A 15,715-nucleotide genomic window follows, 5' to 3' on the forward strand; every position below is an offset into this window, starting at 1 on the left:
GCTTCCAAGGAGTGGAGTCAGATTTCAGTAGCAAAATTTCTAAGGGGGACTGTGTAGTGAATCTTCAATTGGCTTCTCCTCTGGCTCCTATTTAGGGTACCTCTGCCTCCTTAATCAGCACCTGTAGCCATCTAACTGTATTTCAGAAATGTCCCTTGTTCCTGCTTCAGTTTTCTTTCCTGGATTTCCCTGGTCTCCCTGACTCCACCTCCAAAATGATCCTCTGTACCTCCATCAGATGCCTAGCTACAGCCATACCCTTGACTGGCTGGTGCCCTCATCTCTTTTCTGCCCATCTCACCTTCTACTTCAGATCAAGTTTTCGATGTCCTTGAAAATGTCTCCTCCCCACTCAGGCTCCACATTCCGAAAGGTCAGGAATGAGCAGCTGGCTCTCATTCATTTACATGTTCTCATATGTTAGGGGCAGGACTGTAATTTGATTTTTTTATCCTGTGAATTTAACTTTAGCATCCAGCTTTTCAAGTTTCAGGGTTCTTATGTGTCATGCCTTTTTTCCATACCTCAGTAAGGCCAAGCATCCTTCCTGAGAATCACTGTGGAAAGTGATAAGTTTGTTGGATGTCAGTCCTGGACAACTGTCCAGTCAGAGACTTGAGGTGTTACAGAAAGTCTTTTAAGGGAAAAGTTTATTCCATGTCCATAGCTTCCACCTGTGTAATCTCTCCCACTCAATCAGAGAATCAATGCCAATGTGCACATTCCTCTTGTAATTGCTGAATGCCAAACTTGAAAGATTATATATATATATATATATATATATATATATATATATATATATATCTTAAAGTCACACTTTGAGGCTGTGTGGTCTGTCTGCAGACAAAAAGCCTTAAAGTGGAGGAGAATAAAACGTTTCTGAGAAAATCCTCTGTTTTATACAAAGCACATAGGATTATTAAGATTACTGGTGAGTGAAATATAAAACATTCTTGAAATAGTTACTGAACCAGTTGAAGGCTTTCCGATGGCTTCTACTAAAATTCTCAAGTCTCCCATGGGACCTGACTCACTGTTAGCTTTTTAAAAATGTCTTAATTTTTTATCAATTTTTATTGAGCTCTACATTTTTCTCTGCTCCTCTCCCTGCCTCTCCCCTCCCCTTCAACCCTCCCCCATGGTCCCCATACTCCCAATTTACTCAGGAGATCTTGTCTTTTTCTGCTTTCCATGTTAGCTTTAAAAGACAAAGCAGAAGCAAGTTTTTCTGAGCCTGTACTTCATAGGCTCAGAATTCATGAATTCCTCAGGTGGAAAATCAGATTTCACAGAGCAGGCTACAAGCCAGTTGTTCTTCCAACATAGGCTGTCTAGCACTGATGTACTTGAGGTTGAATGCTCCTCCCCACAACTCACAGCAAATCATGTCACTGATGCAGAAGACAGAGAGTCTTGGGTAACTCGGCTTAAGTTGTAATGAAACATGCTGCTTTTGAGACAGTCTTAGGCTTGCCGGGAGTTCATGATTCCCCAGCCTCAAAAAGTACATGCCACTACACGTTACTTTGGTCATATTCTTTGTAATTTCCATTGTATTTAATTCCATTTTTATTCCTTAAGTTCAAGTGAATTATATTTTGGTGCCAAGTAAAAATGGCTGTTTTAAATTTAAAATAAGTTACTAAAGCATTCTTATGTGCCAGGCTCTATATTAGATAAAAGCATGAGAATGAATGATATTCTCCTACCCCTTCCTCCAACTCAAAACGTTATTCCACAAAGACAAATATATCTGTAGTCAAAATAAGTTCTTCCTCAATTTTTTCATTTATTCATTGAGCAGTTTGAGAAATGTGGTGTTTCTAACATCATCCCATGCCCTGACTGTGGCATGTCATTAAACATAACACTGATGGGGCCATGGATGCCCCAGAAGTACACGGAGAGTCACAAAGAAATGAGAGGAGCTGCTCATTGACCTGAGCTTTGGTGCTATGCAGCTTGAGGGGGAGGAGACATTGTCAACACATCAGCAACTTGATCCGAAGTAGGAAGTGTGATGGCAGAAAATAGATGAGGGCACCAGCCAGTCAAGGGTGTGGCTGCAGCTAGGCATCTGAATATAGTCCTGCCTGATAGAGGTACAGAGGATCATTGCGGAGGTGGAGTCAGGGAGACCAGGGAAGTCCAGGAAAGAAAACTGAAGCAGGAACAAGGGACATTTCTGAAGTATAGTTAGATGGTTACAGATGCCAATGAAGGAGGCAGAGGTACCCTAAGTAGGAGCCAGATGGGACAGCAGATTGAAGATCTCCAACACAGTCCTCCTTAGAAACTTTGCTACTGAAATCTGACTCCACTCCTTGGAAGCCATGCCCGAGATCCACCTGGATGGAATAAAGTAAGCAATGATTAACTTAGTAAATAATTCACAATTTTGAGCTCTAATGCTTAGAATACTGGCCTAACAGACTTCATAACTCTAAAAGAACTAGGGTCAAAGTAGCCCTGAAATATATAGAGGCTGAATCAAAAGTCAGGAGAGCCACAGCCTGGGGAAGATGTAGGCATGACCTGACATTTCAGAGGTTAGACTGGATCTGTAAAGATAGCCCCTGAATGCTGTTCTGGGCTATTTCAGGGACCTCTCCCTGCTCAGGTCAGAGGTCATTGAGTTTCATTGTCCCTTTCTGACCCAGGAACTGCACTGGAAAACAATTTGCTACGAATGAGCAGAAGGTGGTTTGTAGCCCTGACCCCACTCTGGTTTGAGCTGCTGCCAGATTGTACCAGGGTGCCCATCCCCTCAATATGACTTGTGTTAAAACCCAAAAATGGGATCTACCTGCATCTCAAGAAGATTCACTAAATCTGGTAGGGACAGGACAGACTCAATGAGCATGCTGCCTGACATCCCATCTTCATGTCATCTGTTCCTGTCACCATCTGGCGTTCTATCTGCTCAGCTTTCCTCTTCTCCGGTTTGCTCCCGTGCTTCCTGCACCCCCCCCCCCCCGTTTATGTGTGTGTGTACCTCTATCCCTGACTCTATTACTATCTGTTTGTCTGTCTGTTTATCTATCTCTCTTCAACTCTCTATTCTTCCTCTAGATTCTCTATTGTCTTTCTGTTTAATACTACTCGCTTCTAATCCCTAGTCTTCTCTGTCTTCTAACCTCCTCTCTTTGCCTCTTATCTTTCTGCCATCTTATTTTTTTCCCTCCATGACTTTCTCATTACACAATTAATCAACTGACACAACATTGGTGGTCTGAAATAATTGGAAGTTATCTTACAGCTCTGGATTTCAGAAGTCTGAAATGGGTGTCCCTTCCAGAAAACCAAGTTGTTAGTATGATGAACCTTCTTCTGGAGAGTTCTATGGAGACTGCAGCACCTTCCCTAGCAAAACTGTGAAGGACAGAGCACTGTGTGACTATGAGACACCACTGTTAGAAAGGACAAGGGTCCCACAGAAATGTCCCAAGGAAGATGTCACACCAGTAGAGACACTGCTCATGTTCTGTCACTTTGGTTGTGGGAGTTTGTTTTTATAATTATTCTTAATTTGTACAGATTTAATTAATTTTTATGTATATTCATTATATTCCAGATCACACAGAAGCAGATAAAGACATGCACATTAATGAAGGGCCACTTTCTATCTAAGCCATCCCCCCTTTGCATCCCTCCTCCACAGATCTCAAGGCAACATTGCCATTGTCTTCACTAAGGTTTTTCAAGGCCTGGAATGTGTGGTTCTGATTGTTTGTTTGTTTGTTTGTTTGTTTTAGAAAGACATAGAGTTACAAGAAAGATGTGCAGCTTCTTGTGACAGCCAGATGTTCAAAAAATGTTTGTGGAGTGAAGAAATGAGCTCCAGAGTCAAGGCATTGAGTCATTAGACAAACGTGTTTACAAGGGACTGCCTTCCATGAGACTGTCAGCCCTAATGCTTTCACATCTTTAAGCCCCCCAAAATCTGGGATCCATGATGACACCACACTCAATCTAAAAGGGAAGGTCCCAGGAAAAGCCACAGCCTGTGCTATCCAAGCTGTTTTATCCAAACCTATTTCCCAGATCCCAGTGACTTGAGGAGGAGGTGGATGACATTTTTGGAGTGCAGAACCAGCTGGGGAAGTTTGATGGGCTTTGAGGGATCCAGAGAAAATTCAAAGCACAGCAAACAAAGGGCTGTGACCACCTGCATCTTGCTCATGGCGAACTGCTGCCCAATGCAGATCCTGCAGCAAGCAGCAAAACAAGGCATCAAGCTGTTGGCTACCAAGTGTTCTTAGAGGCCCACAAAACCAGCAGTAAGTATTTGTGGGTACAGAATGAATGATTGATTTGTTGGTATGGGCTTAAAATGCAAATCTTAGGAGCATGGTAAAGGGTCCCACTGGGGGAGTTTCTGACCCCGCGGCACCAGCCTGGGACAGGGAACTCAGGGGTTCCTCAGCCCCCTATCCTTCCTGGGCTCTCTGCAGGGCCTCTACTCCCTGCATGCTGCCTCTTTCTTCCTATCCCACCCAGCTTGCATCCAGAACCCTCCCCACTTCGGCCTCCCTGCCTTCTTTCGGCACATAACATCACCCAGCCCAGCCTGTCTGGGCACTGGGTCCGAATCCTCAGGGCAACCAAGCGGGCGGGAGTTCCTTTGTTTCTATAGCCTGCCTGCACCAAGCAAGGTAGGCACTTTGTTTGCGAGCTACCCAACCAGCACGGAGACCTGATCTGGATGCCAGGAGAGCCAGCATTGGGGAAAGCCATCATTGGGCACGGAGATCTGATCTCGGCACCAGGAGAGCCAACACTAGGGAGAGCCATCACTGGGAAGGTACATCAGTAGGCAAGGAGACCTGATCAGGTAAAAGAAGATCCATAAGGGAGCAGTTGGAAGAAGAGATGGACAGACACCAATGCAAGAATTCACCCAACAATCTGAAAAGCAACATGAAGCCACCAGAAACCAGCGACCTCACAACAGGAGGATATGAACACCTTAATCAAAAAGAAGTAGAAAAGATTGACTTCATGAAAGTGATTGACACCCTTAAACAGCATGTAAAGAATGCCCTAATAGAAATGGATGAGAAATATAACAGAAAGTTTGAAGAATTGAATAAATCAGTGAATGATACCCTAGAAAATCAAGGAAAAACAATCAAACAGATAATGGAAACAGTTCAAGACTTGAAAACTGAAATGGAGGCAAAGAAGAAAACACAAACAGAGGGCCGGCTGGTCATGGAAAATTTAAGTAAACAAACAGAGTCTACAGAAACAAGCATAACCAACAGAATACAAGAGATAGAAGAAAGAATCTCAGATTCTGAAGATACCATAGAGAAAATAAACACACTGATTAAAGAAAACAGCAAGTCCAACAAACTCTCATCACAAAACATTCAGGAAATCTGGGACACAATAAAAAGACCAAACCTAAGAATAAAAGGAGTAGAAGAAGGAGAAGAAGTGCAGCTCAATGGTCCAGAAAATATATTTAATAAAATTATAGAAGAAAACTTTCCCAACCTAAAGAAAGATATACCTATGAAGGTTCAAGAAGCATACAGAACACCGAATAGGCTGGATCAAAAAAAAAAAGCATCCCCTCGCCATATAATAATCAAAACACAAAGCATACAGAATAAGGAAAGAATTTTAAGAGCTGCAAAGGAAAAAGGCCAAGTTACTTATAAAGGTAAACCTATCACACTTACACCTGACTTCTCCATGGAAACCATGAAAGCCAGAAGGTCCTGGATAGATGTACTGCAGAAACTGAGAGACCATGGATGCAAGCCAAGATTACTATACCAAGCCAAGCTTTCGTTCACTAAAAATGGAGAAAATAAAATTTTCCAGGATAAAAACAAATTTAAACAATACGCAGCCACAGATCCAGCCTTACAGAAAGTAATAGAAGGAAAATCACTAACCAAGGAGTCCAACAATGACCACAATAACTCAGACATCTAGAGACCCTTCACCAACACAACTCAAAGAAGAGAAACACACAAACTCTACTACTAAAAAAGTGACCGGAGTTAACAACCACTGGACATTAATATCACTTAATGTCAATGGGCTCAACTCACCTATAAAAAGGCACAGGCTAAGAGATTGGATACGAAAACAGGATCCAACATTCTGCTGTTTACAAGAAACACACCTCAACCACAAAGACAGGCACCTACTCAGAGTAAAGGGCTGGGAAAAGGCTTATCAAGCAAATGGACCTAAGAAACAAGCACGTGTGGCCATACTAATCTCTAACAAAGTTGACTTCAAACTTAAATCAATCAGAAGAGATGGAGAGGGGCATTTTATACTCATAACAGGAACAGTTCATCAGGATGAAGTCTCAATCCTGAACATCTATGCCCCTAATATAAAAGCACCCACGTACATAAAAGAAACATTGCTAAAACTCAAGGCAGCCATCAAACCGCACACAATAATAGTAGGAGACTTCAACACTCCTCTCTCACCAATGGAGAGGTCAATCAGACAGAAACCTAACAGAGAAATAAGAGAATTAATGGGGGTAATGAATCAAATGGACTTAACAGACATCTATAGAACATTCCACCCAAATAGGAAAGAATATGCCTTCTTCTCTGCAGCTCATGGAACCTTCTCGAAAATCGATAACATAGTCAGTAACAAAGCAAACATCCACAGTTACAAAAAAATGTTAGTAAACACCTGTGTCTTATCAGATCACCATGGATTAAAGTTAGAATTCAACAACAATGCTACCCCCAGAAAGCCTACAAATTCATGGAAACTGAACAGTCAACTACTGAACCACACCTGGATTAAGGAAGAAATTAAGAAAGAAATTAAAGTCTTCCTGGAATTCAATGAAAATAAAGAAACAACATACTCAAACTTATGGGACACTATGAAAGCAGTCCTGAGAGGAAAGTTCATAGCACTAAGTGCCCACTTAAAGAAAACAGAGAAAGCACACATTGGAGACTTAACAGCCCACCTGAAAGCTCTAGAAAAAAAAGAAGCAGACTCACCTAGGAGGAGTAGAAAACTGGAAATAATCAAACTGAGGGCTGAAATCAACAAAATAGAAACACAGAAAACAATCCAAAGAATCAATGAAACAAAAAGCTGGTTCCTGGAGAAAATCAACAAGATTGATAAACCCCTATCCAAAGTAATCAAACGGCAGAGAGAGAATTTGCAAATTAATAAGATCAGAAATGAAAAGGGGACATAACCACAGACACAGAGGAAATTCAGAGAATCATTAGATCTTACTACAAAAGACTGTATGCCACAAAACTGGAAAATGTAAAGGAAATGGACACTTTTTTAGATAAATACCATATACCAAAGTTAAACCAGGACCAGGTGAACAATCTAAATAGTCCTGTTAGTCACGAAGAATTAGAAGCGGTTATCAAAAACCTCCCTACCAAAAAAAGCCCAGGACCAGATGGTTTCAATGCAGAAGACTACCAGAGCTTCCAAGAAGACTTAATACCTATACTCCTTAATGTATTTCACAATATAGAAACAGAAGAGGCATTGCGAAATTCCTTTTATGAAGCTACAGTTACTCTGATACCAAAACCGCACAAAGACTCAACCAAGAAAGAGAATTATAGGCCAATCTCACTCATGAACATCAACGCAAAAATCCTCAACAAAATACTGGCAAACCGAATTCAAGAACTCATTAGAAAAATTATCCATTATGATCTAGTGGCTTCATCCCAGAGATGCAGGGCTGGTTCAACATTCGAAAATCTATCCATGTAATCCATCATATAAATAAACTGAAAGAAGAAAACCATATGATCATTTCATTAGATGCTGAAAAAGCATTTGACAAAATTCAACATCCCTTTATGATAAAAGTGTTGGAGAGATTAGGGATACAAGGGTCATACCTAAATATAATAAAAACTATATACAGCAAGCCAACAGCTAACATCAAATTAAATGGAGAGAAACTCAAAGCCATCCCACTAAACTCAGGAACATGACAAGGCTGTCCACTCTCTCCATACCTCTTGAATATAGTGCTTGAAGTTTTAGCAATAGCAATAAGACAACATAAGGTGATCAATGGGATTCGAATTGGAAAGGAAGAAGTGAAACTTTCGTTATTTGCAAATGATATGATAGTCTACATACGCGACCCCCAAAACTCCACCAAAGAACTTTTACAGCTGATAAACACCTTTAGTAATGTGGCAGGATACAAGATCAACTCCAAAACATCAGTCGCCCTCTTATACACAAAGGATATGGAAGCAGAGAGGGGAAATCAGAGAAGCATCACCTTTCACGATAGCCACAAACAGCATAAAATATCTTGGGGTAACTCTAACCAAGGAAGTGAAAGATCTATTTGACAAGAACTTTAAGGCATTGAAAAAAGAAATTGAGGAGGATACCAGAAAATGGAAGGACCTCCCTTGTTCTTGGATTGGGAGGATCAACATGGTAAAAATGGCAATTCTACCAAAGGCAATTTATAGATTCAATGCAATCCCCATCAAGGCCCCATCAAAATTCTCCACAGATCTTGAGAGGACAACAATCTACCTTATATGGAAAAACAAAAAACCCAGGATAGCCAAAACAATCTTATACAATAAAGGAACTTCTGGAGGCATTACCATTTCTGACTTCAAACTCTATTACAGAGCTACAGTGATGAAAACAGTGTGGTACTGGCATAAAAACAGAGAAGTCGACCAATGGAATCATACAGAAGACCCGGATTTTAACCCATAAACCTATGAACACCTCATTTTTGATAAAGGAGCTAAAAGTATACAATGGAAGAAAGAAAGCATCTTCAACAAATGGTGCTGGCATAATGATGTCAACCTGTAGAAGAATGAAAATAGACCCATATCTATCACCATGCACAAAACTCAAGTCCAAATGGATTAAAGACCTCAATATCAGTCAGAACACATTGAACCTGATAGAATAGAAAGTGGGAAATACCCTACAACAGATAAGCACAGGAGATCGCTTCCTATGTATAACCCCAGCAGCACAGACATTAAGGGCAACATTGAATAAATGGGACCTCCTGAAACTGAGAAGCTTCTGTAAAGCAAAGGACACTGTCACTAAGACAAAAAGGCAACCTACTGACTGGGAGAAGATCGTCACCAACCCCGCAACAGACAAAGGTCTGATCTCCAAAATATATAGAGAACTCAGGAAACTAGACTTTAAAATGTTAATTAACCCAATTAAAAAAAGGGGCACTGAACTGAACAGAGAATTCTTAACAGAAGAAGTTCAAATGGCCAAAAGACACTTAAGGTCATGCTCAACCTCCTTAGCGATCAGGGAAATGCAAATCAAAACAACTTTGAGATATCATCTTACACCTGTCAGAATGGCTAAAATCAAAAACTGGTCCAATGATACCCTTTGCTGGAGAGGCTGTGGAGGAAGGGGCACCCTCATCCATTGCTGGTGGGAATGCAATCTGGTGCAACCACTTTGGAAATCAGTGTTTAGGTTTCTCAGGAAATTCAGGATCAACCTACCCCTGGACCCAGCAATACCATTCCTGGGAATATACCCAAGAGATGCCCTATCATATGAAAAGAGCATTTGTTCAACTATGTTCATAGCAGTAGTATTTATAATAGCCTGAACCTGGAAACAACCTAGATGCCCTTCAATGGAAGAATGGATGAAGAATGTGTGGAATATATACACATTAGAGTACTACGCTGTGGTAAAAAACAATGACTTCTCGAATTTTGCATGTAAATGGATGGAAATAGAAAACACTATACTGAATGAGGTAACCCAGACCCAAAAAGATGAACATGGGATGTACTCACTCATAATTGGTTTCTAGCCATAAATAAGGGTTACTGAGTCTACAATTGGTGAACCTAAAGAAGCTAAGTAAGAAGGTGAACCCAAGGAAAAACATATAGTTATCATTTTGGCTATGGGAAGTAGACAAAATTGCCGGGGAGAAAATTGGGATCTTGGGGGTGGAGTGGGATGGGCGTAAGAGGAGATGGGGAGAGAAAAGGGAGAAGGGGAGGATGGGGGGGGGGAACTTGGGGGAAAAGGATGATTGGGATAAAGGAAGGTTGGATAGGGGAGCACAGAAGCACAATTCTTAGTTAAAGGAGCCACCTTAGGGTTGGCAAGAGACTTTTTGTTTAGATTAGATAGGGCACGAAGCTCTTGAAATTATTTGCAACCAAGTTACTAGTCTATGAAAGTATTTTCATGTATTATGGGATCCTAGTTTGAATCGTGATTTGAGTATTATAAAAAGAGTACTGGCTTTGCGATAAAGTATGCAGCTGTATCTCCCACTCTGCATCCCCTGTGTTCTGATTTCTGCGGCGCTACCTAGGGTCATCCATAACAGAGGAAGTTGGGGAAGGGTCCCCAACAAGCATTGTTTAGGCCATGGTTCAAAAACCTGTACTCCACGAAATTGGAAAACTTAAAGGAAACAGACAATTTTCTGGATGAATAACACTTACCAATATTTAATCAAGACCAGATAAGCAAATTAAATAGACCTACAACTGTTAAGAAATAGAAACATTCAGCAAAAGTCTCCTAACCAAAAAAAGCCCAGGGCCAGATGGTTTCAGCTCAAAATTCTACAAGATTTTCAAGAAAGATCTAATACCAATATTCCTCAAATTTTTCCACACAATAGAAACAGAAGAAACATTGCCAAACTATTTTTATGAGGTTACAGTTACCCTGATACCAAAACCACATAAAGACTTTACTAAGAAAGAGAATTACAGATCAATCTCCCTCATGTATCGAATCCAAGAACACATCAAAAAAAAAAAATCATCCAGTGGAAAATCAAGTCGGCTTCATCCCAGAGATGCAGGGATGGTTCAACACATTGCACAGGAGACCACTTTCTAAATATAACCCCAGTAGAACAGACACTGAGAGAAGCAATCAATAAATGAAATTTTACTATGTTAAAGTTAAACCCCCCCCCCACACTTTTTTTTTTTTGGTTTTTCGAGACAGGGTTTCTCTGTGGTTTTGGAGCCTGTCCTGGAACTAGCTCTTGTAGACCAGGCTGGTCTCGAACTCACAGAAATCCGCCTGCCTCTGCCTCCCGAGTGCTGGGATTAAAGGCGTGCGCCACCACCGCCTGGCTAAAACCCCCCTTTTTATTTAGACAGAAAAGGGGTGATGATGTGGGATCCCCTCTGAATCCTATGAATATGTTTTATTACCATTGGTTATTAAAGAAGCTGTTTCGGGGAATGGCTTAGTAGAAAGTCAGGCAGGAAATCTGAACAGAGATACAGAGAGAGAGTGGGTGGAGCCAAAGTGATGCCATGTAGCTGCAGGAGAAAGACACCAGCCACCAGCCAGAACCTTACTGGTAGACCACAGCCTCATGACAAAACACAGATTAAAAGAAATAATCATTTTAAGATGTAAGAGTTAGTTAACAAGAAGAAGTTAAACTCTAGGCCAAATGGTGTTGTAATTAATATAGTTTCTGTGTTATTATTTGGTTCTAGGCAGCCAAGAAACAAACAAGCAGTTTCTGTCTACTATTACCAAATCCTGGCAGAGGTAGCCCCACAGCCCACACCCTGTCTGCCTTCCAAAGCCACAGTTGAGTACCTCTGGGTCAGGCCTCACAGCGCTGTTCCTGTTGAGGGCATAGATGTGCATAGAGATCAGGGTGCCTGTGAGCAGAAAAGAGGCTGATGACAAGAGGTCACGAGGCAGCCAGACTCACCTCCACATTAGGCCTGAATTCCCTGATGTCCCCTATCTGGGACACTAGCCGCTGTTGGTGCACTGACAGTGACACTGAGATCTTGGTCACATTCAAAGTATTTTAACCACCATAATCAACAGCTCCAGTAGCCAGGTACTGAGAACAGTGTCTAACCCAGACACCTGTGGAACAGAAACAAGAACAGTGAACCCAGGCCACCACGAAGTCATATAGGCAGCAGCTACTTACTGTAGCCTTTTGACTGTCTATTGCCTGACTCTCAGAATGTTATTATGCTGTTAATAATAAGAGATACCATTTATTAGGTGCCTACTACATGTCAGGCTAGGGTCTGACCATTTTTATGAAGCCACAACACAGAGCAGATGTAGTAAGGATGGCCCTCTTGTTCATCCTTGCCACCTGGCTTGCTTAGCTCCAAAATAACCACACAGAAATTGTATGAATTAAATTACTACTCTAACCTCTGATTGCCTAACTCTCACATATTGATTCAACCCATTTCTATTAATTTGTATATTGCCACGTGGCAGTGGCTTACAGGAAAAATTTCAGCATGTCTGACTCTGGTGGCTCCATGGTGTTTCTCTCTGACTGTGCTTTCTTCCTCCCAGAATTCAGTCCCATCTTTCCCACCTACCTCCGTTCTGCCCTATCAAACCAAGGCAGTTTCTTTATTCATTAACCAATGAAAGCAACACACAAGCATCTAAAACACTTGCTCTTAGAGAAGCCAGAGCCCAGTTTGCAGTGCTCTCAGGTAATCTCACACTACAGCATTAACTCAGGCACAGCCATCACTCAGCCCTCTCCTGCAGGACACTATCTTGCGCTCCACCCTTTCTCCAGATTCCCACAATGTAGCCAATCAGCACCAATCAATTTCCTAAATTCCACAAAGCAACCTGCCCTACCAAGGCCTTAGGAAACAGCTTAGAGGCTCTTTCCTCCCATCAGAAGCCCTAGGAGTACCTGGGCAGCCAGCCGCGATCAATTCAGTGAGTAAAGTCCCCATGGAGAAACAGTGTGCAACCAATGAACATTGACTGGTCTCCTAGCTGAGTCTGCTATTGTACCTTAGCCCCTGCATGGTCCTCAGACGATTGTGAGGAGTGGAAAAGACCCAAATAGATGAAGCTTGAGTGAATGTGTGTTGCTGACACGGGCAAGGCCATGTCAGGGAGCCTGGCCTCAAAGCTGTAGGAAAATGGCAAAGCTTCACTTTCCTGAGGTGAATCTCAGAGGAACAGCAAAGCCTCCTCTGGTTCATGTACAGATATTGGTAGTGTGTGCAGAAAGCATCTATTGTGTCTTTCTCCCCCTGGAGAGCATGAAGAAAGCTCACCTAAAGAATCTTTGACTACCGTGATTAATTAAACCTGCCCCCCACTCCCGATTGAGTATTGTGAAAAACCCTGCCTCTCTGTTCATATAAACAAACACACTGAGCTTGTGAAGGGGAACTTCAGCTTCTCCACCAGAGACCCCAGTCCACTGAATTCCAGCTATACCTGTGTGTCTGTGTCTCTGTGTATGTGTTTGTCATTTCTTCATTCCCTCAACACCCCAGTCAGGTCTGTCCCTGGAGCCATGCACGGACAGCACAGACAATGAAGAGTACCACATTCCTGCTGCCAGGCTTTCTGTGTTGTCTGATCAGAACTTACAGAGATTGGACAAGGTAATGTAAACCTTGACTGCCAGCACTCGGGAGGCACAGGCAAGTGGATCTACATGAGACCAGCCTGGTCTACAAAGAGAGCTCCAGAGCATCAAGGACTACACAGAGAAACCCTGTCCTGAAAACCCTCCCGAGGGTCCTGGTACACACAGCTGTCACAAAGCTGTGGCCTTTTTTACCACTATGCACCTAATGATGTGCCTTTGTGATCTTTCAGCAGCCTCGTCCCTTGAGGCTCTCAAAAATGGACTAGCATCCTTCCTTCCAGGGCTGTGTCATTCATGCCTTGCTTTTTTGGGTTCATCAAATCTGCCCTACCTGGTGTAAACAACAGAAACTAAAATGTGAGCTACCCACGCTGAGTCACAAAAGCAGGCATTGTCCTCACAGCTATGGATAACTAACTTCCTAAGGGGACCTGTCAGGAAAAAAAAAAACACAAATACTTGTGGGCTAGTCCACTGAAACACGCACATACACAGGTGTCATCAATGTTGATATTGTAGGTGAAGAAGCTTCTTGGAGACTACAATGCTTGAACTGAAGCCCATATTAATACCCTAATGTCACCCTGGTACATCTCCAGAAGAAAGTCTGTTGACAAAAAAGAAAAAAGAAAAAAAAAACTATCCTATGAAGGCAACAGAGGCAAATGATCAACCACACACATTGCAATTAGAATAAAGAAACAACTAACATAATAAAGAATATCTTTCCAGTAAGTGTTACAAAAGAAATCAATGGAATTCCTAAGAAAAAACATAAAATGATGATTCTAAGGAAACTTGAAAAGATGTGGAAGAATAGAGACTTTATTAAAAAAATAAACAAAAAATCCTTCAATTGAGAAAATATAAAAAGAATTAAATATGCTTAATCATACTACAAAGATATATGTTCAACTATGTTCAAGCAGCATTATTTTTAATAGCCAGAACCTGGAAATAGCCTAGATGCCCCTCAACTGAAAATGGATAAAGAAAATGTGGCACATTTACACGTTAGAGTACTACTGAAAGTTAAAAAACAAAAAACAAAAACAAAAAAACAATGACATCTTGAATTTTGAATGCAAATTGATGAAACTAGAAAACACCATCCAAAGAAGGTAACCCAGATGCAAAAAAGATTAATATGGTATGTACTCACTCATAAGTGGATACTAGCTATAAACAAAGGATACTGAATCTATAGTTCATGATCCTAGATAAACTAAGTAACAAAGAGCCCTAAAAAAAAAAGAGAAAAAACCCTGGTAAATCAACCTGCTGCAGTGAATGGCCACACAGCCAGAAGTACATGGACAGCACAAACTGAACTTGACAGGTTTCGGGTAGGAGAAGAAGACACAGAGAGGAGTATTAGGGAAGTGGGGCACAGAACTGGGAGGAATTGGGAGAGGGGATGAATATGATCCAATTACATTATATAAAATTCTCATGTGGCACATACACACATTAGAATTCTACTCAGCAGTAAAAAGCAATGACATCTTGAATTTTGCATGCAAATGGATGGAAATAGAAAATACTTTACTGAGTGAGATAACCCAGACCCAAAAAAGATGAATATGGTATATACTCACTCACTAGGGAATTCTAGCCATAAACAAAGGTCATTGAGCCTATAGTTCGTGATCCTAGAGAAGCTAAATAATAAGGTGAACCCAAAGAAAAACATATATAAATCCTCCTGGAAACTGGAAGTAGATAAGATCACCAGGCAAAAGTTGGGAACATGGGGTTGGGGAGAAGGGGAGAGAGGGAGAGAGAAGGGAGAAGGGGAGGATTGGGGAGAGCTTGGGGGAGTGGGTTGGTTGAGATGGAGGAAGGGTGGATATGGGAACAGGGAAGAAGATATCTTAATTAAGGGAGCCACGTTAGGGTTGGCAAGAGACTTGGCTCTAGAGGGGTTCCCAGGTGTCCAAGGGGATGTCCCCAGCTAGGTCCATGGGCAGCAGAAGAGAGGGTGCCTGAACTGACCTTGTCCATAGCCTCACTGATGAACATCTTGAATATCACCATAGAACCTTCATCAGGCGATGGATGGAGATAGAGACAGAGACCTACAACGGAGCACTGGACTGAGGTCCCAAGATCCAGATGAAGAGCAGAAGGAGGGAGAAGCTGAGCAAGGAAGTCAGGACTGCAAGGGGCTGGTCCACCCACTGAGACGGTGTGCCTGATCTAATGCGAGCTCACCAAGACCAGCTGGACTGGGACTGAACGAGCTTGTGGTCAAACCAGATTCTCTGAATGTAGCTGACAATGGGGGCTGACTGAGAAGCCAATGATAATGGCACT

At 41.8% G+C, this 15,715-nt stretch overlaps 1 long non-coding RNA gene across 1 annotated transcript; it reads right to left on the minus strand.

Annotated features, from left to right (window-relative positions):
- Nucleotides 1-1,806: 1,806 nt before the first annotated feature.
- On the minus strand, nucleotides 1,807-12,311 carry LOC121448314. The gene is made up of 3 exons (XR_005974361.1): nucleotides 12,273-12,311; nucleotides 11,611-11,675; nucleotides 1,807-2,348 (listed from the first exon to the last, which is right to left on the minus strand). It is a non-coding gene; the product is annotated as an uncharacterized LOC121448314 (long non-coding RNA).
- Between the last annotated feature and the right edge of the window lie 3,404 nt (nucleotides 12,312-15,715).

The sequence above is a fragment of the Microtus oregoni genome, unplaced genomic scaffold, assembly GCF_018167655.1.
Source record: "Microtus oregoni isolate MIOR12 unplaced genomic scaffold, Mior012 000005F_ref0000423, whole genome shotgun sequence".
In the NCBI taxonomy this organism is placed as follows: Eukaryota; Metazoa; Chordata; class Mammalia; order Rodentia; family Cricetidae; genus Microtus; species Microtus oregoni.